This window comes from Pieris brassicae, chromosome 6, assembly GCF_905147105.1.
Source record: "Pieris brassicae chromosome 6, ilPieBrab1.1, whole genome shotgun sequence".
Classification (NCBI taxonomy): domain Eukaryota; kingdom Metazoa; phylum Arthropoda; class Insecta; order Lepidoptera; family Pieridae; genus Pieris; species Pieris brassicae.
Window position 1 is genome coordinate 16,886,169 of NC_059670.1, and position 5,489 is coordinate 16,891,657.

General features: G+C 32.3%; 1 long non-coding RNA gene across 1 annotated transcript; it reads left to right on the forward strand.

The window, feature by feature from the left end:
- The first annotated feature begins 1,294 nt into the window (after nt 1-1,294).
- Nucleotides 1,295-2,227, forward strand: LOC123710953. Its single transcript, XR_006753882.1, has 2 exons — nt 1,295-1,505; nt 1,945-2,227. It is a non-coding gene; the product is annotated as an uncharacterized LOC123710953 (long non-coding RNA).
- The last annotated feature ends 3,262 nt before the right edge of the window (nt 2,228-5,489 follow it).

Sequence of the window (5,489 nt, forward strand, 5' to 3'; positions counted from 1 at the left end):
TTGGTTATAACAATTTAATATATTATTTTCAAATATTCTTTGACAAAGATTTCTTTTGTGAGTGTAAGAAGTTTCCACAAAGAAGCAAATATGGCATTGGTGCATCCTTGCAACATATGTTTGCTTATTTTATAACCAAGTGTTTTACATATTTATAAACTTTAAAGTGCAATGCTTTCATAAAAACATTTGCTGCTTAATCTGCTAAACTGATATTCTGCGATATTTGTTGACTGGCTGATGAAACCGCAGACCGGCAAACGATTACCGATGAAACTTGTTATATGTCATACTTGAGGCATGAGCAGCTTAAAAAATAAAATTTAACTTATTTTACTTATCTATAATATGCGAAAACTCTATAGTCCCGATAGTAGTAAAAAAATAATAATATTATGCTGGTGGCAACTTTATTGCAAAAGTTGTTACGAAGCGCGCGACTTTCAACCAATGGACTTTCTGTCTATGTGCGCATCTTACAATTCCTCGTACGGTGAAGGAAAACATCGTAAGGAAATTTGCATATCTGAAATCCAAAAGTCGATTACATGTGTTAGACAAAAGGCTTGTCTAGACTAGACCTACATGTCTATGAAAGTAAAATGATGAAAATTGTAGCACCACTGGATTATTATTATTTTAAATACTCAATTATCTTGTATAATGGCTTCATTGTTATTACTACGAGGGGTAAAGGTATTTTAAAACAAATTTCTATACAGAACCATTAAAAGCCTCAAAAACTTTCGTGTTTATAATATTACTAGATATCGACCGTGGTTCCAAAAGCCTTGCGGTTTTCATTAACAACTTTCCTCAAATGTTTATGTTCGCTAAGCTTCTTTCAAAGGCTGGAATCGTATAACTTTTACAATTTTACGCGTTTCGCGGAGTTTGTGGTATTGGTTTGGTTTTGTTACAATCAAATATATTACAATGTAGATAAAACTAATTAGAATTAAGATAACTAGGATCAAAATCGTATAGAAATATTATAAATTTGTTGATATAATGCCACGGCGTATGAATCTAGGTCCTGGGATGAAATTCAGGTGAAAAGATAATAAATGTTTCCGGTTGTGCACTAATAGTGGACTGCCCACGACCTTTAAATATGACAAACATCCTGAAATATAGAGTTAACAACACATATAACAGCAAGTATGTAAATTTTTGTCAAACATATTAAGACATTAGCGTGTATACTTTCAGTAGATAATATTTTTAATCAAAAAATTCACGGGGATTTTTTCAATGAAAGTCAATCAAACATGCACAAATATCATTATCTTAATCTAATAATTATGTTTTCGGGAAAGAACTGTTAAGTTTAAAGATTAAAGATAACAAATTCAACCGATGATTGCATATAAATAGACACGATTTTGGAGAAATGGTATCAATTGAAAAATTAATACAAGAAATAAGCATCAAAATGAAATACTTCGCAATTTTCGCCCTTGTTTTTCTTGCATTTGCCGCCTTTGTGCAAAGTGCTCCAGCGGGTAAGTCAAACTTATTTCTTACCAAAGGTATAGATAATCAAAAGATATTCAGTATTATTAACTTTTCAAAAGTCATCAAGGCGCCAAGACCCTTTCCATCCTACTGGAATGGCACAGTTCAGAATTTGAACTAAGCTTTTTCTTTTGGTGTATTTTTTCGATCGATCTAAGGTATGCAGGTTTGATTTCGATTTTTACCTTTCACTGTAAATGTTAATGCTGCATTCAGAAATAAATATCTATATATTTTGACAGGTCATTTGAACGCTTCACCTCAGGGATTTTACCACTTAACCATTAGGCTAACTGTTTAATATTGATGAAAAATCATCGTTATTTTATATAATATAAAAATCTACTCAGATATATCAAGGCATTTTTAGCTGTGTACCCTAATAATCTAAAGTCTAGTTACTTAAATTGAGACCTTTATTTTCAGACGTGGAAGTTCCATCAGATGGCGTATCTGAAGCGATTGAACTGTGGTCATCAAGCAGCGCTCGCGCAGGGGAATCACGCCGTCGTATTTGTACCGCACAGCTTTGTCGCTCGGTCTGCAGTTCGTTGGGATACCGTAGGTCCCGTTGCAATGCTCAAAGATACTGCATCTGCAGTCGTTGATCTATGACGACATAAGATAAATGCAGCATTATTTTTCTGCTTTAAATTTTCATATTTTCAACTTTATCTCTAAATATTTGCAATAAATTATGTGCTGACTATACTTTGTTTTATTTATAAATCGATTAGAAGTCAAAATTGATTACCATATGCAGAAGAATTTTCTTCATTTATTACTAACAAATAATGTTATTTTTATTAATTAGGTACTTAAAAGCAAATAGATTGTAACGAAAAAAACCACTACGTTGAAAACTGTTATTTTTGAGTGTGCCATTTTAATCGGAGTGAATTAAAATTAAGAGAAAACTGTTTTATTATTTACATTTTTTACATATTAATAACAAAAACATTAAAAAATATTAATATCATCAGAGACAGCAAAAACATTAATATGAGAGTGTAGAACTGTTAGGAGATAATAATTTTAAGTTCAGAAGTAGCTTTCTGCTTCCTAAAAAAAAGAGTTTTAGATTTGCTGCCAATTCACAAAAAAAAATTAGGTTACCAAAGAGTTCTAAAATTGAAATTTAAAATAAGTCTTCATTAGCAATGTTTCTAACTGGCCCGTTCTGAACATTTTCAGTGTTACCCACGTAGTAAATGTAAAGTTAGAATTAATTTAACTCCTTTTCTGACGTTCATAAGTGTACTTGTTTACCTATATGAATAAAGTTATTTTGAGTTTGAGTTTATTTGTATTCAGATTAGGATGGACAGCTGTCATGTGTAAAATAACTCTCTTGACCTATACGCTTACGCACATAGATAGACCCATTTAATAATTTTATCCAGAAGAAATAACAGAATCCTTTTATAGAAACAGAAAAATATATAAAAAATATAAAGTTTGATGCATCTGGGATACGGAACATTTTACGGAGAAATAATTAATATGCCCGCCAGACAATTAGAGTACCCAGTGTTGCATTTTAACTTATTTTCAAAAAGGCAAAAAAATACGATACATTTAAAAAAGAATACGTCGAATCATTAAAAACCCTATCTAAAAATAAAGAATATTTAAAAACTTTCAAGCCCATTGCTTTTATAAAATAACAAATATTTGTGCCACTTTATATGATGCAGTATTTGATTAAACATGCGTATGTATGATCATGAATTAATATATTATTACGAATCGATGATTAATAACTATTTCCGCGCAGTTTTAAAGGTAATCTATCGTTAATTTTATGCATAAGCCGAAATCCTCTAAACGATAACCGTAACAATATTTATTTTATGTTTTAAAACAAGGACCCCTACATCATAGCCACATCCTCTCAGGTACGCAATCCGGCAGATATGTGACAGAGAAGCTAGGCAGTACGGGAGTGTCGAAATTTCTAATTTCCTAAAAAGGGACTTCATTAACTTAAAGCCGCGTTACCTTTAAGCCTCTCCCAATGAATTTGTGTTCATTATCAAATTACAATATGTTAAAGAAAATAGGATTACAGTGATCGTTTTGTACAAAGTGGGTATGAAGCCATCGGTTATATTCCAGACACTTCAAAAGCTTGGTAGCAGCCATATGTTCGTATATATTACAATGGCAGTTATTGCTGTTAAAGCCAGAATTCGTCGAAGCCCCATTACGAAGCAACAAATGTTATCGCGAGAAATGAAGATTCCTGCTAGGACTCTGTCGCGTATTGTTAAAAAAGCTCGGTGCTTATCGTCGATATAAAGGACATGCTCGTAATGAATCTTTACAATTAATGAGAGTAGATCGATTAAAACGCCTTCGGTCGCAATACGCAGGTGAAAAGCACAGAAATATCCTCTATGATAAAGTGTACGCTCAAAACGTGGTCATCATCTTGCGTCCGTGATGGTTTGGTGGGGCGTGTCATATCAAGGAGTCATAAAACTACATTTTTGTGAAAAAAGATGTGCAATGTTCAGCCAAAGTGTATCAAGATACAGTTGGATCATGTTGTGAAACCTCTCAGCAAAACAATTTTTTAAAATATACCGTGGAATTTCCAGCAGGATTCTGCACCTGGTCACAAGGCACGAACTACCCAAGCCTGGCTTGAAACCAACGTTCCAGACTTTATAAGAGCTGAAGACTGGCCTTCATCTAGCCTAGAACTCAACGCCTTAGACTTTAAATTAAGGTCAGCTTTTGAATATGGGCTGCTCTAAACGACACGGCGACAATAAGTCTCTTAAAAAATCTTTGGAGTAAGCTGTGGCGAAGTTTCCCTTGGAAACATTGCTTTAATCCAAATCCATAGATTCGTGGCCAAACAGTTTAGAGGCAAAGGTGGCCATAACGGTGGAAACTATAAATATGTAGGTATACATTTTACTTTATTTAAAAAAATGCATTTTGATTTATAACAAAACGTGTGGCTGGACTAAGTATACTAATAATTATAACAATTAAAAGAGATACAAGTCTAGAAAAGTATAACAATTGTTTTTATTTCCTAATGAAGCATTAAATGAGTGCGAAGACATATCAATGACATAGACATATCAACATGAATTAATAAAAGTATAATAAAATTATTAAATACTTATGAATCAAATAAAAAACTTTACAAATAAACATCTTCATAAGTACAAAATTGAATAATGAAAAGTAAGCTCGTAAAGTAATCAGTGAAAATAAGATATATGACAAAGGCGAGGCGTGCAAAAAAGAAAATCCAAAAGTGGAAAATATTTTAATACGAATTTTTAGCAATCCATCGAGCGATCGCCATTGGGAAATTTTCATATGAAAAATTTCCCGTGTACAAATATTCAAATCGAGTAGGACACGCTAAAATGGGCTTTTGAATTCAGTTCGGTTTCCAGTTAGGCTTGTTAGTTTGAATATAAGGACGTGGTTATATTTATGACATTTTTGTTGAGAAATGCGAAAGAAAAATGGGAAAATAAGGCTGATTGTGACACAAAGGTCACTGAAGAAATTTAATATATTCAATGTTGCTGGTTGAAAAGACACGAATTCTTTTTAAGGTTGAATTGAACGCCATGAATTATGTTATATTGGAATATTCTGTTATGTTGAATCGTCACAGAATGAAATTGAATAATTACATACTTGACTCGTTGTCGGTATAAAAGGTTTTTTTTTATTAAGAGTGGACGAAACTTATACTCATCTCTTACCTCCAATAACTATTTAATATTATTCTAATGCTAGGAGTTCGTAATTTAAACATTTAGTATGTATATTAAAATCGTACTGAATACATATAATACAGTCAAGTTTGAAGCTCTACAGGTTTTTTAGTCAAATCTAACAAAAGCCAAGTTTACTCAAGAAAGCTGACAACTTATCTTAAGTCAATTTAAAATGAGCGCGTGGGTATGTTTGGTGAAGTAAGGTAATTTTAGGTT